Source organism: Heterodontus francisci, chromosome 31 (genome assembly GCF_036365525.1).
Source record: "Heterodontus francisci isolate sHetFra1 chromosome 31, sHetFra1.hap1, whole genome shotgun sequence".
NCBI classification, from domain to species: Eukaryota; Metazoa; Chordata; class Chondrichthyes; order Heterodontiformes; family Heterodontidae; genus Heterodontus; species Heterodontus francisci.
This window is the reverse complement of record NC_090401.1, coordinates 30,440,918-30,468,487: the sequence shown is the minus strand read 5'-3', so window position 1 is coordinate 30,468,487 and position 27,570 is coordinate 30,440,918. Positions and strand designations below refer to the sequence as shown.

Below are 27,570 nucleotides of genomic sequence, written 5' to 3'. Positions count from 1 at the left end.
AACAGATTGTACGAATGGATCATAATGGATAAGTTAAGAATCTATCTCAATGTCTGAACCTGCGGCTGAGTATTGGAATATAGTTATTTCAGATTTGATAAAACCCGGTACAGTCAGCCTAAAAGGCAGACTGACAGACTAACAGTGGTGACTGCCAGAAGTCTAAAGGTTGAAATGACTGTGAATCTAAACTGATATCACATAGCCATTCTGAACTTTGAAGGAAAATATATAGTCGCAGAGTGTAAACCATATTTATGAGTCGCAGATTCCTTTATTTGAAAGCACAAAATGCAAAGGCCTTTTCGAAAAAAAAAATGGTCTACCGAACTGACGATATCTCATGTCCACAGAATCCTAGCGGCAGAGATCAGAGCTGGAATCTAGCTCACCATAAGGTCAGTTACAAAAGAATATAAATGTTGATTTAGATTACCTGAGCTGTTGATAACTCATAGGCTAAGAGTTGGACAATGAAAAACAGAAGAGGACAAAGTGTCCATGTTACTGGCTTGCAAACAAAATGGATTTAGTGTACATGATCTGATGGGCCTATTTAATTTGTTTATGAATTTAAACCAAAAAAAAGCTATAATTTGTGTTTCCTACAGTGTTAAAGTGATGTAAAAGTTCCTTCTGGGTGTTTTCAACCTCCGCAATAAATAGTATTTCTTCCTTCTCATAAAAAGTAAAATTAGTTTTGAAGATCTCACAAGGGTAACAGGAATCATTAATTGTATATATTTTATTTGAAAATGTTTGACATCTGAATTATATTGCTCTATGAGACTCTGAGACCCCCCTGGAAATCTTGCTCAGTAACTCATTTATTAGGGATGGACCACTAATCCAGGTCCTCAGTCATTTTATTAGTTGACTAATTCCATCAGAAGGGCATGAAGCAGTTTCTGGAAATAGCCAGCATCTTACACTTTCTCCGATTTATGGGATAATGTGCGATCTTAATTTAACAGTAAGCCAAGTAAATGAGACGTGTCATCACATGGATTAGAAAGTAATAGGAAAGTGCCATTCATGTAATGGGCTTATCAGAAGCAGAGATGGCTTGTTATCTACCAAGGCTTTGTTCAGTTAGCATCAACCAAAACCATAATGACTATCCTTCTTGGGAGAAAGGTAAACAGAGACTCTTCAGGGGCAAAGTGACTCCAAAATGACATGTCTGGCAACAAATGTACTCTAAGTCAGAACTAAGTCAACCCTCAGTGGCAAGCCTAATATTTGTATACTTGATCCAAATATATCTGCAGTATACTGTTGATGTCTGACCAGCTATCCTGGCATACTAATGGGACACTGAGGGGTAGATCATCACTGGAGGCTAGGATTCTTCCACTGCAACCGCCACTGAAACTGATTACAGACATATAATTACATAGGATATGCAGCACAGAAACAGGCCATTCGGTCCATGCTGGTGTTTATGCTTCACTCGAGCCTCCTCATGTCTTTCCTCATCTAACTCTATCAGCATAACCCACTATTCGCTTCTCCCTCATATGCTTATCTAGCCTCCTCTTCAATTTATCTGTGCGAGTCATTTCAACCTCTCCCTGTGGTAGCAAGTTCCACATTCACTCTCCGGGTGAAGAACTGTACATAATCTTTGAAGATGGAGGACAATTTAATGAGGCTGATTAAAAAAGCCTAGGCTTTATAAATAGAGGCATTGCAATAAAAGCAAGGAAGCAATGCTAAACCTTTATTAATCACTGGTTAGGCCTCAGCTGGAGTATTGAGAGAGATAGAGAGAACACAGTGGGAGCAGAGCTTTAAAAAGCACACCACGAAATCGGAGACCAGAGAAAGAGAGAGAACACAGTGGGAGCAGAGCAGAGGGGAAAAAAAATCGAAGAGTTACATCAGACTGACGTCACAGTCAACAGAGAGACCAGGGAAACAGAAAGCAGCGGAGTGAGTATACCAGTATATTTTTAAATTTAATTTCATCTAATGCAATCAAATATAAAATAAGACTTGATCAATTCATTAGTATATAAACTAAAAACTAAAGTGGATTTTATAATTTATAATACAGAGTGAGAGAGAGAGAGAGAGACCAGCAGGGTGTATTCGCTCAAATTCAGGCAACTTAACACATAAGCTGCATTAAGTATTATTAGCATTTATCAGTATTTTTAAGGTTTACTAACAGTAGTAAGGTTTATTAGAATTGGCAACGCTTTATTAGCATTGGTAAGATCTATTATGAATAGGAAGGTCTATATATCTGTGTAGTCAAGAAAAGTATAACTTTAGTTAAAGATGGTACTAGCATTTAATAAGCACAGTAAATTCTATGATATGTAGGAATTATTCTAAGTTAATTAAGAAAGTAATTAAAGTAAATTAACTAATAGCATAAGTAACAATGGCTGGACAGGTGTCATGTCGCAGCTGTGGTATGTGGGAGCTCCTGGATGCCAAGGCGATCCAGGACAAACACATCTGCAGAAAGTGTGAGCAGCTAGAGGAATTCTGGATCAGGATTACTGATCTGGAAGACGAACTGCAAACACTGCGCAACATAAGGGAGGGGGAGAAATACCTGCGCACTTTGTTTCAGAGGATGGTCACACATCTTAGAACAGGGTGATCTGATTTGGTCTGCAGTGAGGGACAGGAGGATGTGATCGTGAGTGAGGCAAGTGAAGGGACCGAGCGGACAGTAGTGGAGGAGCCTCAGACTTTGCAATTGTTAAATAGGTTTGAGGTGCTCTCAACCTGTGTGAATGAAAGCAAGGTCTGAAAGGTGGATGAGCAGACTGGCCATGGCACTGTGGTACAGGAAGCCATTCATGTGGGGGGAGCTAAAAGGAATGTAGTGGTAGTACGGGATAGTATAGTAAGGGGGTTGACACGGTTCTGTGCAGCCGAGAGCGTGAGTCCAGAAGGCTATGTTACCTGCCTGGTGCCAGAGTTCAAGATATCTGCTCAGGGCTGGACAGGAACTTGGAGTTGGAGGGGGAGGATCCAGTTGTCGTGGTCCATGTAGGTGCCAACGGCATATGTAGGACAAGGAAAGAGGTTCTGCTTAGAAAGTATGAGGAGCTAACCCCCAAATTGAAGAGCAGAATCTCAAGGATAATAATCTCAGGATTATTACCTGAGCCACGTGCCAATTTGCAGAGGACACATAAGATTAGTGAAATGAATATGTGGCTCAAAGACTGGTGTGGAAGAAATGGGTTTTGGTTCGTGGGGCACTGGCACCAGGACTGGGGAAAGTGGGTGCTGTACCGTTGGGATGGTCTGCATCTGAACCGTGCTGGGACCAGTGTTCTAGTAAACCGTATAACTAGGGAAGTAGAGAGGAGTAGAGAGGGCTTTAAACTAAACAAGGGGTGGGGGGGGGTGGTGAGGGATCAAGCCTGGGCAGACATAGCAAACCAAGGGGCAGAGTCAAGGCAGGAGAGCAGAATAGTAATATGGGAAATGAAGGCCAGAGAATGGCAGGAAGGGACAGAGAGAAAAAACCTAAGAACAAACCAACAGTCGAGATTAGATGTTACATAGATAACAAAAAGACAAAACCAAAGGCTTTATATCTGAATGCACGTAGCATTCAGAGCAAAGCAGACAAACTGATAGCGCACATTGAAGTAAATAAATATGATCTGATCGCCAACATGGAGATGTAGCTGCAGGATAACAAGAATTGAAAGAGAGAGGAGTGGGTCTAAGACTAGTATTTTAAACTTAAATAAGGGCAACTATGTGGGCATGAAAGTTGAGCTAGCTGAAGTGAACTGGGTTACGAGGCTAGGAAATAGATCAATAGAGAAGCAGGGGCAGACATTTAAGGGGGTATTTCAGGAAACTCAGAATAAGTATATTCCTACTCTAAAGAAAAATTCTCAGGGGAGGACCCACCATCCGTCGTTAACTAAAGAAGTTAAGGAAAGCATCAAACTTAAGGGAAAAGCATATAATTGTGAAAAGATGAGTGGCAAGTCAGATGATTGGTCAGAATATAAAGAATGGCAGAGAATGACTAAAAGGTTAATCAGGAGAAAGAAATTAGAGTATGAGAGGAAGTGAGCTAGAAATGTAAGAAAGGGTAGCAATAGTTTCTACAGGTATTCAAAAAGGAAAAGAAAGAGAGGAACTTGGTGAAATTACAGTCACAGGGAAGCGGTACTGACCAAACTGATGGAGCTGAGGGCTGACAAGTCCCCGGGTCCTGATGGGCTTCATCCTAGGGTCTTAAAAGAGGTGGCTAATGAGGTAATAGATGTGTTGGTGTTAATTTTTCAAAATTCGCTAGAAAGGTTCCAACAGACTGGAAAGTAGCAAATATAACCCCTCTATTCAAGAAGTGGGGGAGGCAGAAATCAGGTAACTATAGGCCCATTAGCTGATGTCTGTCATAGGGAAGGTGTTAGAAGTGAACATTAAGGAGGCTATAGCAGGGTACTTAGAAAAACTCAAGGGAATTGGGAATAGTCAGCATGGCTTTGTGAAAGGGAAATCATGTTTAACCAATTTATTGGAGTTCTTTGAAGGAGTAATATGCGCTGTGGATAAAGGGGAGTCCGTTGACATACTGTACTTGGATTTCCAGAAGGCATTTGACAAGGTGTCACATAAAAGGTTATTGTGCAAAGTAGAAGCTCATGGTGTAGGGGGTAACATATTAGCATGGATCGAAGATTGGCTGGCTGGCAGAAAACAGAGAGTATGCATAAATGGGTCCTTTTCTGATTGGCAGGATGTGACGAGTGAAGTCCCGCAGGGGTCTGTGCTGGGGCCTCAACTTTTTACAATTTATATCAATGACTTAGATGAGGGGAGCAATGGCATGGTAGCTAAATTTGCAGATGACACAAAGATAGGTAGGAAAGTATGTTGTGAAGAGGGCATAAGGAGATTGCAGACTGATATAGATCGGTTGAGTGAGTGGGCAAAAATCTAGCAGATGGAGTATAATGTGGGAAAATGTGGAGTTGTTCACTTTGGCAGGAAGAATAAAAAAGCAGAGTATTTCTTGAACAGGGAACTCCTGCAGAATTCTGAGGTGCAGAGGGACGTGGGTGTTTTAGTGCATGAGTCACAAAACGTTAGTATGCAGGTACAGCAAGTAATAAAGAAGGCTAATGGAATGCTATCCTTTATTATGAAAGGAATTGAAAATAAAAATAACGATGCTATGCTTCAGTTATACAGGGCATTGGTGAGACCACATCTTGAATACTGTGTGCAATTTTGGTCTCCTTATTTAAGGGAGGATGTGAATGTGTTGGAGGCAGTTCAGAGGTTTAGTAGATTGATACCTGGAATGAGTGGGTTGTCTTATGAGGAAAGATTGGACAGACTGGGCTTGTTTTCACTGGAGTTTCGAAGAGTAAGGGGAGACTTGATTGAAGTATATAAGATTCTGAATGGTCTTGACAGGGTGAATGTGGAGGGGATGTTTCCTCTTGTGGGTGAGTCCAGAACGAGGGGACACTTTGAAAATTAGGGATCGCCCTTTTAGGACAGAGACAAGGAGAAATTTTTTCTCTCAGAGGGTTGTGCGACTTTGGAATTCTCTGCCTCAGAAGGTGTTAGAGGCAGGGGTCATTGAATATTTTCAAGGCAGAGGTAGATAGATTCTTGTTAGGCAAAGTAATCAAAGATTATCGGGGTTAGATGGGAGTGTGGAATTCGAGACAGAAACCGATCAGCCATGATCTTATTAAATGGCGGAGCAGGCTCAACGGGCTGAATGGCCTACTTCTGCTCCTAATTCGTGTGGTCGCATGGTTTCCAATTCTGGACACCACATTTTAGGAAAGATTCAAGGTCTCAGAGTGGGTGCAAAGGAGATTTACCAGAATGATACAAGAAATAAAGGATTTCAATTATGTGGAGAGGCCAGAAAGGCTGGGTTCTCCTTAAAGTAGTGAAAGTTAAGGGGAGATTTAATGAAGATGTTCAAAATTATGAGGGGTTTTAATAGAGTAAATAGGAAAAACTGTTTCCACGGGCAGGAGGATCAGTAATCCAAGGACACAGATGTAAGATAATTTGAAAATAAGTTCGAAGGGAGATGAGGAGATTTCTTTTGTGCAGTGAACCATTATGATTTGGAATACACTGAATTAAAAGAGGTGTAAGCAGATTCAATCGTAACTTTCAAAAGGCAATTGGATATATACTTGAAATGGAACTATTTCAAGGCTATTGGGAAAGAGCAAGGGAGTTTAGGGATGTGCATGGGGTACAGCTGGAGTTTAATAAGTGTACCTAAACTCTATAGTCTTGGGTAAGTATTCCTATGGGGAGAATATGTATGCTCTGTATTTATCACAAAACAGTACAGTACAAAAGGAGGCCATTCGGCCCATGGAGTGTGGCTGCAGCCCACAAGCCGCTGACTCACAGGGGTTCATTTTAATCTAGCCCACTGGGTGGGAAAGCCACACGATTGGGTGGAAAGGCAATTTTCCACCTCACACAATATTGCTCTCAATTGACTTCAATGCAGAATAAAATTGGCCTAGGTGTAAAACCAGCTTTGCACCTGATCCTGTCTGTTTCCCAGCATTCTCCCACTTAAAAGTTCCTCCAGAATTTAGGTAAAGTCATAAAAGCATCACATTGTTGCACAATGTTACAGCAAAAATGGCAGACAATGACTCCAGCTGTTCTTTCACCCCAGCACAGCCAAGGCAATGCTTCTTTAAATAGCAAGTGGCATTGATATCATTGGAAAAACTACTGTGAAGTAATTACCGAGTCTGATAGTGTGATAAAATGGAGTTAACATCAATGGATGGAACCCTAGGATTCTCCAGTAATCGTATCATGTTAAGTGTGCATGTTAATTCATCTCCTCTCATACTCAGTTGCCACACATGAAACAAAAATATTCAAAGTAAAGAGAGAGAGAGAAAAAATTGAAATTAATCCCAATGTTTCTATTTTTCAATGGGTACCATTTGTGAAATCTCCTCTTTAAAGTATACAACTGTCTTAAAGGAAGTTTCAAGCACAAATGAATAACTCCATGTTTTTACTGAGCAAAACATAAAATCATAGAATAATGAAGCACACAAGGAGACCATGCAGTTATTTGAGTCTATGCCAACTCTTTCGAAGAGTAATCCAGTCTGTCCCACTCCCCTTCTCTTCCCCCATACCCCTGCAACTTTTCATCCTTCAATACTTGTCCAATTCCCTTTTGAAAGCTTTTATTGAATCTATTTCCACCACCCTAATTGGTTTCTGAATATCCAAAATAAGAGCAGGAAGAGCAAATGTCTATTTTTCTGGAATGTTGTTCATCAGGCATATATATATATATGAAAATCGGTACAAGGTTTCTGGTTCTGGCTATTCCAAAATGTATAAGGAGCAATTTTCAACAATATTTAATTTCTGATCTGCTGAGCTATGACCACATTCTCTTTTAATGTAAGTATAAAATTCAGTGGGCTGGTTAACTCAGTTGGCTAGATGGCTAGAGTGTGGTGCAGAATAAGGCTAACAGTGTGGGTTCAATGTCTGTACTGGCTGAGGTAGCTCTTGGGGCCTGCCTCTTCACTTTACCCCATAGTGCTATCATGACATAAGCCATGATTAGCAACCCTTAGACAATGAGGATGCTACAAGAAGACAGAAAGATTGAGAACACAAGGAGCAAAGATTCTACAGGAGCTGTATATTTTTTGGCCGGCATGTACAAAAACTAGACACAAAACTCTTTAGACCTGTGAAGTAAACTGTAAATGAGGACTTTTATCCTTAGATCTTATAATTCGATGGATCAACATTCCTCAACAATGCAAAAACCTGGACCAGTACACTCCTAAAGAAATATTGCATTTTGGATAGGATAGTTTTTGAGAATAGGCTGCACTCCAAGTTGACAATTTGAGAGACTTTTCTTTGTTATTAAAAAAGCTGCATTGTGCTTTTTGAATTCATTCTATTTTTTAACCACCAAAGAGTTTTTTTCCATCAAAAGGGGCAGGACTTTTAGTCTCATTATTTTTAGTGGTTCCTTCTTGTGTTTGGGATGTCTTCATTAGAATCATTTCACTGAAAAATGTACCTGTAATTTATGACTGTTCGAAACATTCTCCAGGTTGCTGCCTGAAGGAAGCTAAAAAGGTTCTTCAAAGAACAAACAAGACAATCACAAGAGTATGACGCTCTGTTATATAAAGTCAGGTATAATAGAAATCCATTAAGAATGGAGAAAAAGGAAATGAAATGTAAAATGCCAGTCATAAACATCCAGAAACCCTAGAAGCTATAAGCAAAATAAATATCTCTAAAAACATTTACAATGTGTAATAAAAGGTTCAGCAATGTACGTCACTGCAACACAGACTTCTACAATAGGCTTTTAGTAATCCTGGTAAAAGGAATAAATGAAAGCTCCACAAAATCGGGTGTATTTACCCCTGATGATAGGAAATCAACCCTGACAAAAAGTGAATAGAATCCATTGTACATGACTGCGAGCAGAGGTACGTGGCATCCAGCAATATGCACGTGTCCAACTCAGAGCATCTCGGTGCCTAGCAACCGGATATATCCAACTGCATCGACTAGCACAGTCAGTCATCACTCTGGCTCTGTGGAAATGAGCATCCAACATAATTTGTTTTTTGAAAAAAGGTGCAAGGACGCCAAAAGGCTTTCACATTTAGATGTTATTTGGATCGATTTCTTTTTAAGCACAGTCATTGTGCACTGTCTTACATAAACTAAATAAAAGCACTAGCTATCCTTCACCAAACCTCTGCCCCAAATCAAGAGGTACATTTTCACTGAAGGAAAAGCATGTACTACTGACATTGTGAAAACTATTCCTGCTCCTTTCTACTTAGCCTTAGCTGCCATGTAGAGTGAAAAGGAGGAGAAGTACCAGGAGAACCATACTCAGTGCAATTTTATACTAATGTTACATCCTTGGCCCTGCATATGAAATATTAAACAAGACATCTGAAGCATCTAGAATTGAAATTTGAGATATATGACAAGTTGTCAGGGACATGATTGGGCATGGAGCCTTACTGCCATCCACCAGCTCACTTGATACAGTCATCATTCTGCATCAAAGTTGCTATTTGCAATACAATGCATCCAAACCTCATTGTCACCTACTCCACCGTACTACTGCAAAGAATTAGATGCTTCAGGGCAGTGGGGGGAGGTGAACAAAATCAGCAGCGGAAGCATCTCAGGCTAATCTCAGGCTACTGTGTTTGGTTGACAGTCGAAAGGCATCACCAAAGACAGGAGAGGTTCTCCTGCCTGACCTCTGAGAGGAGAATGATGTATGGGGCAAGTGATCCAAATGAGAGACAGAGGAAAAAAATACATTTTTTTTCTTAAGAATAACAATTTCTTAATTTTATTCAATTGACATAACCAATTAAAGCAGCTGGGGTTACAGAAAATGTCAACAAAGGAGAATAGAAACCATTAAAATTAACATCTGTTAATATTGAGCCAGGGAAAATGGTATGTGCAAAAAACATGGACAAGCCCATGAATGTAGAGTTCTTTGGCCTTCTTATCTCGAGAGACAATGGATAAGCGCCTGGAGGCGGTCAGTGGTTTGTGAAGCAGCGCCTGGAGTGGCTAGAAAGGCCAATTCTAGAGTGACAGGCTCTTCCACAGGTGCTGCAGAGAAATTTGTTTGTCGGGGCTGTTACACAGTTGGCTCTCCCCTTGCGCCTCTGTCTTTTTTCCTGCCAACTACCAAGTCTCTTCGACTCGCCACACTTTAGCCCCGCCTTTATGGCTGCCCGCCAGCTCTGGCGGACGCTGGCAACTGACTCTCACGACTTGTGATCAATATTACAGGACTTCATGTCACGTTTGCAGACGTCTTTAAAGCGGAGACATGGACAGCCGGTGGGTCTGATACCAGTGGCGAGCTCGCTGTACAATGTGTCTTTGGGGATCCTGCCATCTTCCATGCGGCTCACATGGCCAAGCCATCTCAAGCGCCGCTGACTCAGTAGTGTGTATAAGCTGGGGATGTTGGCCGCCTCGAGGACTTCTGTGTTGGAGATACAGTCCTGCCACCTGATGCCAAGTATTCTCCGCAGGCAGCGAAGATGGAATGAATTGAGACGTCGCTCTTGGCTGACATACGTTGTCCAGGCCTTGCTGCCATAGAGCAAGATACTGAGGACACAGGCCTGACACACTCAGACTTTTGTGTTCCGTGTCAGTGCGCCATTTTCCCACACTCTCTTGGCCAGTCTGGACATAGCAGTGGAAGCCTTTCCCATGCGCTTGTTGATTTCTGCATCCAGAGACAGGTTACTGGTGATAGTTGAGCCGAGGTAGGTGAACTCTTGAACCACTTCCAGAGCGTGGTCGCCAATATTGATGGATGGAGCATTTCTGACATCCTGCCCCATGATGTTCGTTTTCTTGAGGCTGATGGTTAGGCCAAATTCATTGCAGGCAGCCGCAAACCTGTCGATGAGACTCTGCAGGCACTCTTCAGTGTGAGATGTTAAAGCAGCATCGTCAGCAAAGAGGAGTTCCCTGATGAGGACTTTCCGTACTTTGGACCTCGCTCTTAGATGGGCAAGGTTGAACAACCTGCCCCCTGATCTTGTGTGGAGGAAAATTCCTTCTTCAGAGGACTTGAACGCATGTGAAAGCAGCAGGGAGAAGAAAATCCCAAAAAGTGTGGGTGCGAGAACACAGCACTGTTTCACGCCACTCAGGATAGGAAAGGGCTCTGATGAGGAGCCACCATGTTGAATTGTGCCTTTCATATTGTCATGGAATGAGGTGATGATACTTAGTAGCTTTGGTGGGCATACAATCTTTTCTAGTAGTCTGAAGAGACCACGTCTGCTGACGAGGTCAAAGGCTTTGGTGAGATCAATGAAAGCAACGTAGAGGGGCATCTGTTGTTCGCAGCATTTCTCCTGCAGCTGACGAAGGGAGAACAGCATGTCAACGGTCGATCTCTCTGCTCAAAAGCCACACTGTGCCTCAGGGTAGACGCGCTCGGCCAGCTTCTGGAGCCTGTTTAGAGCGACTCGAGCAAAGACTTTCCCCACTATGCTGAGCAGGGAGATTCCACGGTAGTTGTTGCAGTCACCGCGGTCACCTTTGTTTTTATAGAGGGTGATGATATTGGCATCGCGCATGTCCGGGGTACTGCTCCCTCGTCCCAGCACAGGCATAGCAGTTCATGTAGTGCTGAGAGTATAGCAGGCTTGGCACTCTTGATTATTTCAGGGGTAATGCTGTCCTTCCCAGGGACCTTTCCGCTGGCTAGAGAATCAATGGCATCACTGAGTTCTGATTTTGTTGGCTGTATGTCCAGCTCATCCATGACTGGTAGAGACTGGGCTGCATTGAGGGCAGTCTCAGTGACAACATTCTCCCCGGAGTACAGTTCTGGGTAGTGCTCAACCCAACGGTCCATTTGTTTGCGTTGGTCAGTGATTATGTCCCCTGATTTAGATTTGAGGGGGGCGATCTTCTTGATGGTTGGCCCAAGAGCTCTCTTAATGCCATCAAACATTCCTCTGATGTTTCAAGTGTCTGAGGCCAGCTGAATATGACTGCATAGGTGTTGCCAGTAGTCGTTTGCGCAGCGCCTGGCTGTTCTTTGTGCAGTGCTTCTGGCTGCTTTAAGTGCTGCGGATGTTAAATCGCTGGGGGCTTTCTTGTCGTTCAACAGTGCAATGCGCTTAGCGGCTATGACAGGTTCCAGCTCTTCATTGAGATTGAAACCAGTCTGCATTTCTCTTCGCACTTTTGCCGTAGGTGGTCAAAGCTGACTCATAGATGGCGTCTCTGATGTGGGTAGAGTAGACCAGTTAATAGATGCCTTGTTAACAAGAATACTTAGATGAAGAACTTCTGATCTGATGCCAGTTCTTTCCCCATATGGTTCACAGTGTTTGCATAAGAATAATTGCAAAAATATGAAAATGTTCTCACCACCAGGGTATTGTCACTAAAGGACCTTGTACTTTACTACTGTGTTCAGTTTAAATCTTCTCCGGTGCAATCTTAGAATGCACTTTCTCATCTTATTCCCTCCTATCCATGATTTATAGCGTTCATAGGCAACGTTTGCTCCCTGCTGTAATCAATAAGATAGAGAGGAACAGGGATCTTTCAGATAGCCACCATTTCTTTAATGGTTTCTGAACACATTTAGATTTCGAGGAGGATTTCATGGAAGAAATTGCCCATTTGCAGTAGGGATGCGCTCAAATGATCAAGGTTACCTCCCACCCAGGAAGCACTGGTTCTATTTTGAACTGTTATGCATTCCTCAATGAGATGACTAGTCCCCTACTTATAATGACAGATGGAAATTAGATTTGTCTATTTCCCACAATAAACCACCAGCATTATAGTAAATCTGCCAATTTGGATGCGCAGACATATCAGTACATTGGACATAGCACTGACATCTTATTCCCGTCCTCTCTCCCGTAAAAAGTTCTGATTTTGAACACAGTTATAAAATCAAAGACTATGGGCTGAACTTTTACTTCAGGTGTGGGAAACAAGTCGGGAATATGTCCAGGTCCAGAACCCACAGCCAGGGCAGGAGGGAAGCAGTCACTCTTTGGGATTTTGATGGCGTTGTCCCCTTAATTGGCATGGAAACAGGTTCCCTGTACAATTAAGAGCAGCAGGCGAGCTTTCCGGCTTGAGAGGAGCAGCAGGCTTCAGTAAAAGGTAAGTAACTGAGAGGGTGCTTCAACATGAAGATGCTCTCTCACCAGCTTTTTAAAAACTTTAAATTAAAAGCAGCCGAGCCACCACTGTGCGCGGTAGAGGGGAATCCTTCGAAAGAGTGGCCTTTGGCTACACCTGTACCCAGGCAGGCATGGAGGGCCTGTAGGCCTGCCTGGAGCGCTGATACAGCAGCCTACTACTGAGGGCCTGCCCCTTTCATGTCGGGAAACTGGAGGCCAACTGGAAAATTCCCGTCGGTCTCCTTTAACTGCCCTTAACAAGGATCTCAATGAGCCTAATTAGCTGCTCGCCTCATGAGCGCTGCTAGCCCTGCCAGGCCCCGAACTCGCCTCAGCCAAAATGGCCGGTGCCAGTAACAGGGTTGAGAAACTGGCATGGCGGTCAGCGCTGTTATTTTCAGACCCCGTTCACCGCCATTCCCCGACCTCAGCGAAGCCCGAAAAATCTGCCCTATGTTTCGGTATTGTCATGCAGACCCCCACCTGCCAAGAATGAGGCACATTAATTTTGTCATAAGAAACATTGATTTTAAACTGTTGCTGGAGTGAAGAAATGACTTGTTTGAAGATCACCAGACACTGGGTTGGAAGGAAATTTGCATACTAAGAGACGCTGCTTGTGGAGACAAAAAACTATTCCCTGCTCCAATTAACCCAAATGGATTTTGATCACCAGACATTGAAGGTGTAAGAAAGTGCATTCCAGAGACTGCTGGAGGTGGCAGCAGATCAGAGCGGCAGTGGCCCGCCAAGGAGCCCAATGCCGGGGTTGCTGGGCCCGATCTTCCCAGTGGCGGGGTAGCTCCGTGGTGGGCCCTCCGTCGCTCTGCAGTGGGACCGTGCTTTAAATATTGAAATTACCTGTTTGGATACACTTAAATTGAATTATTTGAGATCTTACCCGTCGGTTCCAGATCGTCAGTGCCTTCACCTTCCCGTCCAGGGAACGCTGGCACCACTGAGATGGGGAAGGGGGATATACTGCATTTGAAGTGTAGTGGGGGAAGTGGGGAGCTCTGCAATTTTAGTGTAGTGCGGGTGGGGAAAGGGGTCAACTCTGGAATTTTTGTGTAGTTGGGAAGGGCAAGCATTTATTTTCAGTGTGGGGGAGGGAACGAGGGCAACTCTGCATTCTCTATGCAGGTCAGGCAGCCCTTTAAAAATGGCACCAGCGCCTGCGCAGAGACAGTTGACACCGTTCACAGCATCGCTGAGGCTGCCCCCATCATTTGATTGGAGGGGGGCGGCCGCCCTGCATATTCTAATGAGCTGCTCAAGATCGCGGCGGCGCGCGTGTGCAGGCCACCATTTTTGCAGCGGGAAAACAAAATGCAGCCCTGTGTGCGCATGCATTTTCTCATGGGCATATGATTAAATATTAAAACAAAATATTGCAGAAAGCTGCCCAAAACCATAAATGGATCTGCTACTTAATCTGCCCGAACAGATTAAATTGCCAAATGAGCCTAAATTATAGCACCAGCTTAAACTTTGTCAAAGTCATAACATAAAATTCTCCTGGTGCATTTTTCTCTTTACAGTGAAGGCAAAATAATCAGCATTGATAACAAATATTTATAGCACCACTGAATTAAATGTAATTATTAGACACGGATGATAGAAGAGTTCGGGGTTATGTTCTTGCTGCATTAATGAGGGCCCTGGCTATTTCTTTCATGTCAGTAACACATATGCTGGAGTGTAGTTTGCCTTTAATAAGGAAAGAATCTGAATATTCTGCTACTTGCTCATTAAAAAAATAACGGGGGGAAGGTGCAGATAACTGATAACATGCGGTGTATGACATAATGAGATATCATCTAATTCCTTTTCATTGCAACCTCTTTCTACTCCTCACCATCTATTAGCCAAACACTGATTTACAATCTCACTGCATCAGGGGAAGACACTCAATAATCTATTTTTCTGAAGAGAATCAAAAGACTTGCATTTTATAGCACCATATCACATCTCAGAAACATCCCAAAATAGTTCAGAGGCAATAAATGACTTTGAATTGCAGTCATGGTCATTATGCAAGCAAATGCAGCAGCCATTTTATAGACAGCAAGATCCCACAAACAGCATTGAGATAGTTAAGGGGAGATTTAATAGTGGTGTTCAAAATTATGAAGGGTTTTAATCAAGTAAATAGGAGAAACTATTACAATTGGCTGGAGGGCCGATAGCCAGAGGACACAGATTTAAGGTAATTGACAAAAGAAGATGGAAGATTAGGAGATAAAAACAGAAAGTGCTGGAAATACTCAGCAGGTCAGACAGCATCTGTGGAGAGAGAAGCAGAGTTAACGTTTCAAGTCTGTGACCTTTCATCAGAAGATTAGGAGAACTATGGGCGGCACAACTATGGGTGGTTAGCACCGCAGCCTCACAGCTCCAGCGACCCGGGTTCAATTCTGGGTACTGCCTGTGTGGAGTTTGCAAGTTCACCCTGTGTCTGCCTGGGTTTTCTCCGGGTGCTCCGGTTTCCTCCCACAAACCAAAAGACTTGCAGGTTGGTAGGTAAATTGGCCATTATAAATTGCCCCTAGTATAGGTAGGTGGTAGGGAAATATAAGGACAGGTGGGGATGTGGTAGGAATATGGGATTAGTGTAGGATTAGTATAAATGGGTGGTTGATGGTCGGCACAGACTCGGTGGGCCGAAGGGCCTGTTTCAGTGCTGTATCTCTAAATAAATAAACTATTTTTACACAGCAATTTGTTATGATCTGGAATACACTGCCTGAAAGGATGGTACAAGCAAATTCAACAGTAACTTCCAAAAGGAAATTGGATAAATCCATGAAAGGGAATTGGATACAGAGTGGTGGAGTGAGGCTAATTGGATTGCTCTTTCAATGAGCCAGCAGTGCCACAATGGGCAGAATGGCTTCCTTCTCTTCTATATGATTCTGTGAAGACACAGAGAGTAAAGACAGTGCATGATGTAATGCTGAGCCCCCAGAGAACAAGGACTATCTCAATTTGCAGTCTTGTCAATTGAGTGAATGTTTCAGGCACCTTGGGAACTGTGCCCTAGCATGTCAATTTACTCAAGAAAGGGGGGACAGAAAATTGTGGGGAGGGAAAAGCTGCTTAAAGCTTTGTACTGTGGTTTATTCTTTCACTCATCTTTGAGGAAAGAAACATATTGAGCCAGAACTTTCTGTCAAATATGAGTAAATGGTAATGCAATATTAGGCGAGGAGCAGATGGAGCTAGGCAGGAAGTTAAAAAGTAGGACTGCGAAGATAGTAGTCTCCGGATTATTCCCAGTGCTACACGCTAGCAAGAGTAGAAATAGGAAGATAGGGAGGATCAGTACTTGGCTTGTGGCATGATGCAGGAGAGAGGGCTTCAGATTTTTGGGACATTGGGGCCAGTTCTGGGGCAGGAGGCACCCATTCAAAAGGGACAGGTTGCACCTCAACAGGACTGGGACCAATGTGGTCACGGGAAATTCACTAGTGTGGTTGGAGAGGGTTTAAACTAAATTGGCAGGGGGTGGGCTCCAGTACTTAGAAGTAAAAGAGAGGAATAAGGTGTATAAAGGAATGAGAGTGTTGGATAATACTAGAGAAGGAAGTAGTACCATATGAGATAGCAGCAGACTAAGAAGGACTACAGGAATGCAAAGACAGGATTACAATGCATGTATGTAAATGCACAAAGTGTGATGAATAAGGTTGGTGAGCTACAAGCACAAATAGCCATGTTGGAATATGATGTAGTGGCTTAAAAATGGTGAGGACTGGGCTTAATGTTCAAGGATACAAAGTGTTCAGAAAAGATAGGGAAAGAAAAAAGGGAGGTGGGATGACAGTCCTGATTAGGGAAGACATCGTATTGTTGGAAAGGGAAGATGTCCTTGAGGGGGCAAAGACAGAATCCATTTGGTTTGAGTTGGGAAGCAAAAAGGGTGTGATCATGCTACAGGGGGTATTCTATAGATCTCCAAATAGTGAGAGTGAGAGAGAGAGATAGAGGAGCAAATTTGCAGGGTGCTAGACTAAAGGGTAAGGAGGGGGAGAAATTCCTTTATTGGTATGTTCTCGGCCCAACTAGGAAGAAGGCATTGCAGGATCTGATGCTGGGGAATGAGGTGAGCCAAGACCTAGCGTCTCTGGACAAACACTTGGGTAAGAATGATCATTGTATCATAAGGTTTAGATTAGTTAAGGAGAAGAGCAAGGAACAATCTAAAGTAGAACTTCTAAATTGGAAGAGAGTTAACTTCAATGGGATGAGAGGTGATCTATTCAGGGTAAAATGGAAACTAATATTGACAGGAAAAGCTGTAACAGAACAATGAGTGATCTTTAAGGAGGAAATGTTTCAGGTTCAGACTAGGAACATTCCACCAAGGGCAAAGGGTAAGGGAATCAAAGCCAGAGCTCTCTGGATGATGAAGGAGATAGACAATATGATGAAACAAAAAAAGAGGGTGTATGATTCATGTCATGTGAATTCTTCAAGTGAGAAGCAGGCCAAATAAAATAAGTTGAGAGGGCAAGTGAAGAGGAAAACAAGATCAGCAAAGAGAGAATATGAGAACAGAATGGCAGTTAACATAAAAGAGAACCCAAAGATCTTCTACCGACATGTAAATAGTAAGTGGGTAATAAGAGGTGGTTTGGGGCCTATTAAGGACAGAGAGGGTGATATATGCTTAGAGGCTCTGGCTAGAATATTAATGAGTACTTTGTATTGGTGTTTACGAAGGAAGAGGATGCTGACAAGATATCAGTATAAGTGGAGCTGGTAGATGTAATGGATGGGGTGAAAATTGATAGGAAGGATGGACTGGAAAGGCTGGCTATGCTCAGAGTGGTTTGGATGACTTGCATCCCAGGATACTAAAGGAAGTGGGGACTGAGATAGCAGAAGGGCTTGCCATAATCTTCCAATCTTCCCTAGATATGGGGCAGGTGCCAGAGGATTGGAGAGTGGTAAATGTGACACCCTTATTCAAGAAAGGGTGTAAGGACATTCCTAACAACTACAGGCCAGTCAGTTTAACATAAGCATGGTGGTTAAGGTTATAGAAACAACAATCAGGGAAAAATCAACAGGTACTTGATGAAGTTTGAGTTAATTAAGGAGAGCCAGCACGGAGTTATAAAAGATTGATCATGCTTGACTAACCTAATTGAATTTTTTGATGATGGAACAGAGAAGGTGGATGAAGGGAAAGCAATGGATGCTGTTCGCATGGACTTTAAGAAAGCATTTGACAAAGTATCAGATTAAAGGCTGGTTAACAAAATTAAGGCTCATGGAATAGGGGGGGTCAGTGTTAGCTTGGATAAAAAAATGGCTTAAGTTCAGAAAACAGCAAGTCAATGGTAAATGGCTGTTTTTCAGACTGGAGGATGGTAGATAGTTGTGTTCCCCAAGGTTCAGTGCTAGCACCACTGCTTTTTTGATATACATAAATGACTTGGATATTGGAATACAGAGTAAAATTTCACAATTTGCCAATGATACCAAACTTGGAGGTGTGGCAGACAGTGAGGATGATACCAATCGACTGCAACAGGACATAGATAAGATAGCAGATTAAGCAGACAAGTGGCAGATGGAATTTAAGACAGAGCAGTGTGAAGTGATGCATTTTGGCAGAAGGGTAGGGAGAGGACAATATAGACTAAATGGCACCATCCTAAAGAGTGTGCAAGGACAGGGGAACATGGTGGGGTGGGTGGGGGGGGGGGCAGTGGAATTCATGTGCATACATCTTTGAAGGAAGCAGGGCATATTAACAGAGTAGTTAGCAAAGCATACAGGATCTTGGGCTTGATAATTAGACGTATTGAGTACAAAAGCAGGGAGGATATGCTGAACCTTTATAAAGCTTTGGTTAGGACACAACTAGCGTACTGCTTCCAGCTCTGGTCACCACACTTTAGGAAGGATATGAGGGTCCTTGGAGGGTGCAGAGGAGATTTACCAGAATAATCCAGGGATTAGGGATTTTAGCTACAAGGTTAGGTTGGTGAAGATGGGGCTTTTTCCCTTGGAACAAAGTATGTTGAGGGGAGATTGGATAGAAGCGTACGGGATTAAGACATGTTTAGGGTAGACAAAGGTAGACAAAGAAAAGCTGTTCACATTAGCTGATGGTACAAGGCCTAGGGTACGCAGATTTAAGGTTTTGGGCAAGAGATGCGGGGGATGTGAGGAAGGACGTTTTTATGCAGTGAGTGGTAATGACCTGGAACTCGCTGCCTACAAAGGTGGTGGAAGCAGAAATGATGAATAATTTCAAAAGGAAATTGGATGGGCATTTGAGGGAAATAAACTTGCAGAGCTACATGGATAGAATGAGGGAATGAGAGCCAGCATGAACTCAATGGCCAAATGGCCTCATTCTGTGCTGTTATGACTGTATGGGATGAAATATTAGGGCCCTCGAAGGTGGGAACGGAGGCAGCGGGGCCATGAAATTACTGTCATCGGACAGTGTGTCAACTTCAAGCCACTGATCCCGGTGCTGGCAATAATCAGCAGGGCGGAGGGAGGGCAGGACAGGAATCCTGCGCTCCTCCCAGTTGAGGCCACTTAAAGTAGTTGAAAAGCCCAATAAGAGCCTGTTGAAGGGGGAGGGTGGAATATTTAAAGGGGCGAACAGTTTCTGAGCAGCTGAGGAGAGGTGGGCACACAGTGGAGAGCCAGTCAAGGCTGCTCCAGGGCATCACCCCAACCCTGTAAGAGGGTTAGCGGGGCAAAGTGGTACTCAGCACTTGGTAAGTACGTGTCCTTGGCGCTGCACAGGTGGCAGGCAGAGGGGTCACTCAGTGGTCAGGTATCGTCAAGGCATGGGGGGGTGGGCAGAAGAGTAACAGGCAAGGCGGCCAATAACAACAGAATGGCCACGTCTAAAAGGAAGTCTGCAGCTGGCAATGGAGGCATAACTGTCAGATTTTGGGCCCAGTTATGAGGAGGGGCAACCCTCCACTGGAAGGGCAGAACTCTAAGCTTCAGGGGGTACAGGAGAGGAAAGAGGGGCAGGAACACAGTATCAACTGCCGAAGACGGACCTACATAAAGATAACCGAGAACCAGTGCAACTCTCCAGGCAGATGGACACTGACATCTGTGCCGTGTCACTGAAGACCTCTCATCTCGCAGCAGTGGTTGCCATGCCCTGCCAGCAATCATAAAAGTCACTGTGGCCTTGAACTTCTTTGCCTATGGCTCCTTCTAAGGATCAACCGCGGACCTTGGTGGCATCTCACAAACGGCTACACACCACTGCATTGCATTGGTCAATGATGCCCTCTTTGCCAGAGCTGGACAGCATATTCATTTCACAATTGACATGGCCTCGCAGGGACAGAGTGCAGTGGGTTCCACCTCCATCGCTGGATTCCCCCAGGTGCAGGACATCATCGATTGCATCCATGTGGCCATCAAGGCACCCAGTATTCGGCCAGTGAGATCCATCAACAGGAGCTTCCACCATGTGTGCACTCGCTGCACTGGCAGCTGCCATAACTCCTTCATCCTCCACCAGTCCAGGCTGTCTCAGATCTTCATTCCAATCCCCAAAGTGCGTGGATGGCTTAGGGGACAATCTCTTGAGATGGCTACTGACCCATCTACGGGAGGCCCTGACAGAGGCACAGAGGTGATACAACCAATGCCACCTGCTCAGTATGACAACCACTGAGCAGTCCATCGGGCTTCTGAAGATGTGATTCTGGTGCCTGGCCCGGTCAGGTGATGCCCTCTAATACACTCCTGCAAGGTTCTCGGTTATTGTAGTGGTCTGCTGCATTCACCATAACATGGCCCTCCAGAAAGGTGCGGCCCTTGAGGACAATGAGGCCCTGGAAGGAGACAACTTACTGGGGGAGGAGCAGGAACAGGAGTTAAAAGAGGAAGAGGAAGAGGAGGTGGAGGGAGATGACACTGACCAGAGTGGTACCCCTGCTGCACAACAATGTAACCTCCTCCTGCCACCCTCTGGGTAGAGGACCCCCTTCCTCTCCCTCATGCCCTCCAGATTTAGATCCAGGTAAGCATCCATTAAGCAAGGGGCAGCCCTGCCCCGGGTGCCAGGCCTCTGGCTCCTGTGACATCTCACTTGCTTCTGGTGCAGTGGAAAGCTTTGGCACAAAGTACAGATCTCTCCCTCAGGACAACCAGCAACCTCAGTGATGGCTGCCCTGGGGTGTCTAAATGAGTCCCACACTTGATCTGACCTGCCTTCATTTCCAGCACCACTGGCTGTAAGTGGACAGGAAACCCGTCTCCATACCAACTAAGGGTTTCCCTTGTGAAAATCTGAAGTTTAACCAGTTTCCTCCCGGAGGTGGGTTTCTGACCCAAAAACAGACCCGCTCCAATTTCCCTCGTCCGTGGCAAAATTCAGCCCTGTGACTCTCAGAATTGCAGCACTCCGTCATTAGCTTTGCGAAAACAGCACATTGCTGTCTGCCTCAATATTGACATGCAATGAATGTTCTGAAGTTGTATTTGCGCGGTAGATAACAAACTAAATCCGTCATAGATATTTAGGGCTAGTATTTACTAGTGCAAGTACCCTTTTAATGATGTGATAATTGTTAATTACTGCCAATCAATCTCCCTGATACTGAAAATGAACTACTGCAACTATAGAATAAAAACAGAAAATGCTGAAATACTCAGCAGGTCAGGCAGCATCTGTGGAGTGGGAAACAGAGTTTAAAATTTAAGGTCGATGACTTTTCATCAGAAGACTGTTGTTTGCTTTTACTACAACTGTGTAGTCTCATTCCTTCAGATTTAGACTTTTTCAGGGGCATTTTAAAAATACAAATTTAATTTATTTTATTATTTTCCTTTCTGTCTCTTTTGTTTTAATCTCTTAATCCAATTTTTCTTTCCCTCTCTTTATTTCTTTCTTTACCTGATTTGACATTGAATTCACTTCCTTCTCAGTCCTTCCGCTGTTCATTTTCCAGTATCTAAATCTCATCGGTTAAGGAGATACCCGGCTGGTTTCCCTGTTCACTCAGGTCCCAAATGCCCTGTTTCTCTCACTGCGTCGTTATCAGTTCACACTTTCAGTGGCTTTATGGGCAAAAATGTTTTGAGCTGAAGGATGCAGGCCCAATAATTAATTTATAAACATAACACATATATATTATAGACATGTGTGGGTTAAATTCCCCATTTGTCAATTAATCCCATAATGTAATTTTTACAGAATGGATTTGTATATGAAAACCATTCTAAATCCTAAACCATCACTTCACATTGACAAACCTCATTAAAATGCTTTCAGCTGCAGCTCTCTTTATTAATCTTACTACTAAAGGCAGCTGAACTGCCACAGGGTCTTATTGGAAAACATAGGTCACTTGCCAGGCTGAAAGGGCTTCATGCTTCTAATGGATGAGTATGGATGTGCAGTCATCTTGTCAATTACACCTAATAGATAATATGGGTATTTCTAGTCTACAATTATGAAAGCCACTTCAAATATTGCATTAAAATAGCTACTGAAGAGTTACATGACCTCTGTGTCTTGTTTTAATCAAATTTAAATCCTCATTTTGTGTTGCCCTGTGACTAACGGGAAAATTGTAATTTCGGATATACTTGCATTACAGACACAAATGCACACCATAATGTACCCATGCACAGGTCACGAAATGACAAACTTGTCAGTTTACATATGCAAATACCTCTTAGCAAATTCAATACTTAAATCAGGTACCTGCACAGGGCGAATTTGGTGCAGTGTATTGTTGCACCAGTGGCAGAATGGGATGATGCACTTTTACAAGATGATTGAGCACAACTGGGAACTTGTAGTGCAGCCAATTATCAATGTCAGGTGTTAAAGTCATAGAGATGTTTACCCAATTGGAAGAACTTCGCCACCTGCTGCCCTCTCCCAGCTTTAGCTTGAGTTGATGGAGCTGAATTTCATGAGACTCCTCAGGACAGGAATGGAGGCGGGGGCCCAGAAAATTGTGTCAGAAGGCGCCGGGGGTGGGGGGGGACAAAGTGCCCATGGCCTTCCCGACGCCTTCCAATTTAGTCTGGGGCTGGGAAGGCCGAGGACAGCTTTCTGTCCCAGGCCAATTCAGGCCCTTAAATGGCCTCTTCCCGCCTTCGCCTCAATTTAATAGGATGCGCAGTGGCCCGCCGCCACTGCTCAGTAAAACCTGGCGGCCTCCTTGCGGGGTGGGGGGGTGGGGGAACAATCCAGGACCCCGGTGGGTTCCCCCGGTAACAATCACCGCCCTCCTGGGAAGACGCTCCCCCACCCTCACTAACCCTAGCCCTATCCTGTCACCAGGGCCTGCCTGACTGGGCCTGGCAACTACAACCCCACACACCTCTCCCGGGGTGGGGGCTGAGGTTAGTGAGGGTGCCAGTGACTACTTCCTTTTTTTGATACATTCTTTTTAATGGGAGACACTGAAATTTGCATTGTGACACATGCAAGTGAACACAGACAGGCTGGTGGAATGGTCAAACAAGTGGCAGACAAAAATTAATGCAGACAAGTGTGAAGCATTTTGGTGGGAAGAACAAGGAGAGGCAATATAAAATCAAGGTTACAATTTAAAGAAGATGCAGGAGCAGAGGGACCTGGGAGTATATGTACACAAATTGTTGAATGTGACATGGGCAGACAAAGCAGTTAATAAGGCATCCGGGATCCTGGGCTTTATAAATAGAGGAATAGAGTACAAAAGCAAGAAGTTATGGTGAACCTTTATAAAACACTTATTTGGTCTCAACTAGAATAGTGTGTCCAATTCTGGGCACCACACTTTAGGAAGGATGTGAAAGCTTGAAAGAGGATGCAGAAAAGACTTCCAAGAATGGTTCCAGTGATGAGGTACTTCAGTTACATGGATAGACTGGAGAAGCTTGGGCTGTTCTCCTTAGAAAAGTTTGAGAGGAGATTTGATAGAGGCATCTGGACACAGTAGATTGGGAGAAACTGTTACCATTGGCAGAACAATTGAGAACCAGAGGACACCAATTTAAGGTGAATGGCAAAAGAACCAAAAGAGACATGAGGAAAAACATTTTTACACAGTAAGTGGTTAGGATCTGGAATGCAATGCCTGAGAGTGTGGGGAAGTAGAGTCAATCATGGCTTTCAAAAGAGAATTGGATGATTATCTGAAGAGAAAAAAATTTGCAGGGCTAGGGGAGAAGGCGTGGGAGTGGACTATCTGAAATGCTCTTGCAAAGACCAGTCGTGGACACGCTGGGCCAAATGGCCTCCTTCTTTGCTGTAACTATTCTATGAATCTATGATTCTATAAGTATAATGGGCAACTTACAAAACTTTTATAATGTTACAATATATGTGATATACTGTCAGATGTCCAAATGATTGCTCACTGTGTGCTAGAGGAAAGAATGTTTTATAATATGGATGTTCTTGTCACATAGAACACAAGATCAGGGATACTGACTTATAATGATTGAATGAATTGAATTCTACTTTTACAACATATTATTCTGAGTAAATTAACATTACTCTTTGCAGCTCTGTCCATTATTCTCAGAAAATTGTAATGACAGGCTCTTTTTTATATTTTCCTTGAACTGTGGATTTAAATTTTAATTTTAAGTTGAGACTATACAATAAGATGGTATGCAAGATGTACCAGTTGGAACTAAGTACTTGATATTCAGCACTACTGGGGAAGAGGAGGTAGGCTTTAGAAGCACATAGAATTACGTGGAAATAGCATCACAGCTATTTGTTCCAATTGGTCTGTGCAAGTGTTTATGTTCCACATCAGCCTCCTCCCACCCTCCTTCATCTCACCCTATCAGCTTCTCCTTCTATTCCTCCCTCCCTCATGTACTTATCTTGTGTCCCCTTAAATGCCATTAAGTTCTTCACCACAACTGCTCCATGTGGTAGCAAGTTCCACATTCTAACCAATCTCTGGGTAAAGAAGTTTTTTCTGAATTCCTTATTGAATTTATTAGTGACTATCTTATATTTATGACTCCTAGTTTTGGACTCCCCAACAGGTGGAAAGATCTCTACATCTACCCTATAAAACCTCTTCATAATTTTAAAGACCATTATGAGATTACCCCTTAGCCTTCACACTTCATGCAAAAAGAGTCCCACCCTGTTCAATCTTTTCTGATATTTATAACCTTTCAGTTCTGCTATCATCAGTATAAATCTTTTTTGAACCAGCACTTCTATATCTTTTTCAAATATAGAGACCAGAACTGTGCACAGTACTCTAAATGTGGTCTAAACATGGTTCTTTATGTCTAACATAGCTTTTCTGGGTGTGATGTCATGTGGTTTAGCAGAACAGGGGTGGAACTCCTGAAATTGGCAGCACCAGGGTTGGGAATCTAATGTTTGGCAGAATAGAAATGGAATGTGGGGTTTGGCTTACTGGTGGATTCTTGGGATTTATCTGGAGGAAAAGGAGGGTATAGGGGAAGGAAATGGGCCTGACAACATATATAGCACAACTGGTTTGTAAGATTCTGAGAGATCTATGTTTGTTGTCATTGTTTCTCATTTTCTCTCTTGGCCTCACATTCATCACAATTTAGAATGTTTATAATTTTTAACTATTAAAAACAATACAGATGATGGTAATCAGAGCCCTTCTGGTTTCCTGAGAAGCTTTCAAAATTCACAATTTTAAAAAATCAAATTAAGATGGGGAAAGATATTTCTGTCTTCCTCTCAGCCTGTCTCCCAGCTTGGCACGCTCTGAGGTAAGAAATGAATAGCTTTTATTTAAAAGTTTAGTTGAAACCATCATCAAATTCGCTATCTAATTTGCATTCACAGACATAATTTGGGTTTCTACTCAATAATAAGTGGTTAAATATTTCTCATTTGAACGTAATCAAAAGGTACAACAAATGTGTAATTAATCAATACAGTCTATCATGTTTCAAGTGGATTTGCTTAGTTTCTGTCTCTGAAAAACCCATAGTTTTGAATTTTAGGGGTAAATTTAACTCTTGGTCTTGGTATAAATTAGACAAAAGTACATTGTAACCAAGGAAGCATTCACATCAATCAAAATTCACTTGTCATTTTACCAACAGATGTACAAAAAGCTTAAAGCACACATATATAACATTGTGACAAATGAGTATTGAGGCTACATGCCCAACAATAGTGCATATTACTGATCTTTATTTACTAATCAAAAATGCAATTAGTCACACCTGGATTTCCAATTAGCCACATGTGTAGTGGACAACACTGCAATAGGTAACCATCATAATTCTAACTCTGAAACTTTCTGTTGTGCTAACCATCTTTGTGCAGCAGGGAGAAATGGTCAGAGTATTATTCTGCTGAGCATATGGACTTCCCATTTATTCACCATGAGCAAAGGTTAAAACTCCTGGGCAATTACCATATTGTTGTTGCTTGCTTCTTTATATAATTATTCTAATAGCTGTGGAATGGAACTGCGCAAAGGTAGACAAATTTCACTTCACTCAACATTCCTCTTTAACTGGAAACTAATACTTTTGGCTCCCCATCCCTTTTGATATACTTGCATTCAGTTTGTGTTCCCCACTTTCCATGCCTTGGCACTGCCGTAGCTGAGGCTCGAAATAAAAGTACAATTATGGATGAACACCAAATAGAGCTGTAAGCTGGAAGATGGGTCAGCTTCCCGTCCCACTGCACCAATGACATATCAAGCAAGTGACAGAATATTTAGATTTACAATTGTTCCAATTTCCTTTTTTTTTATAGAACTGTTTACTCTCAATGATTTGTCAACAGCTCTAACAAGCAGACCCTGTCCCCTGCAATCTGGAAGCTGTGTCCTTTTACAGATAAGGGACCTTAAACACAACAATGACCTTCCTTAGAGTAATCTGCGTACATGATTGATAATGTGATTCCCACTGCGTCCTGGCCACAACTGTACCCAATGAGTGGACCTTGCCCCATTGTCATAGGTCAGCTCTTACAATATTAACATTTTGCTCCTTGGACCGAACTGCTTTTAGTTGGGACAGAACTTTGGGCACCAGTTGCATCTAAGCTGCTACTTGAACTTAAGGAAGAAAGGATATTTTGGGGTGAATATGTATAAAGTTTAAGAAGAAACAGTCTTTTGAGGTCCAAAAGTGGATTGGAGGTAGTTTGGGGGGTGGGGGGTTGTAGTACTCAGTTTTGGTTACCAAGCAGTAGAAGATGCTGTTTTTAAGTTCAAGTTTTAAGTTTCTCTTTAGTACCCATTTTTAACAGAAGTGCTCAGATAATCCAACCATAATCAGTATAAAAAAGCTTAATAAAGACTGGCACACTGTTGGTGCGCTGGTTCCCAACACACTTGCTGCTTGCAGTTGCAATGGGGTGGATTAGATCCTTCAGATCCCATCAGGCTTCAGATCTCCACAACCAATGATACAGTAAACAGCTCCTGACGAGTTTCAGCATCACTGGTCCCAGCCATCACATTATCAATCCCATAGTCTCATGCTGCACCACCAAACTCATGTTGGACTGGTAGATATTGAAGACAGAACGATTTTATAGCAAGGAATATCCGACAGTCTGTAATGGCTCAATTATCCTTCAAAAGAACTCCTTTATTTTGAAGAAGAACAGCTCTGATACTTCTTGGAAAAAGTTCTGACTCTGAATAGTAAACTCTGCCTCATTCATCCTTTTACACCACTTTTGAACTGGTGCATTATATGTAATGTAGCTCTCACACTGAAATCAGCACACAAATGTTTTTCATCTGGCCAAATTCATAACTCAGGAAATACTGCAATACTTTTCTGGTGTCCAGATTGAAACCAATCAATTTGTTTCAAGTCAGGTTATCAGTTAAACAAATCAATTCATGAAAGGATAACAGTGGAA

The 27,570-nt window shown here is 43.0% G+C and overlaps 1 long non-coding RNA gene across 2 annotated transcripts in view; it reads left to right on the top strand.

The window, feature by feature from the left end:
• Positions 1-216: 216 nt before the first annotated feature.
• Positions 217-27,570, top strand: part of LOC137346947 (uncharacterized) — a 123,294-nt gene continuing 95,940 nt past the window's right edge. For both annotated transcript variants that reach the window (XR_010968832.1, XR_010968833.1), the window contains exon 1: positions 217-398. This is a non-coding gene — a long non-coding RNA (uncharacterized lncRNA). The remainder of the gene's footprint in view (positions 399-27,570) is intronic.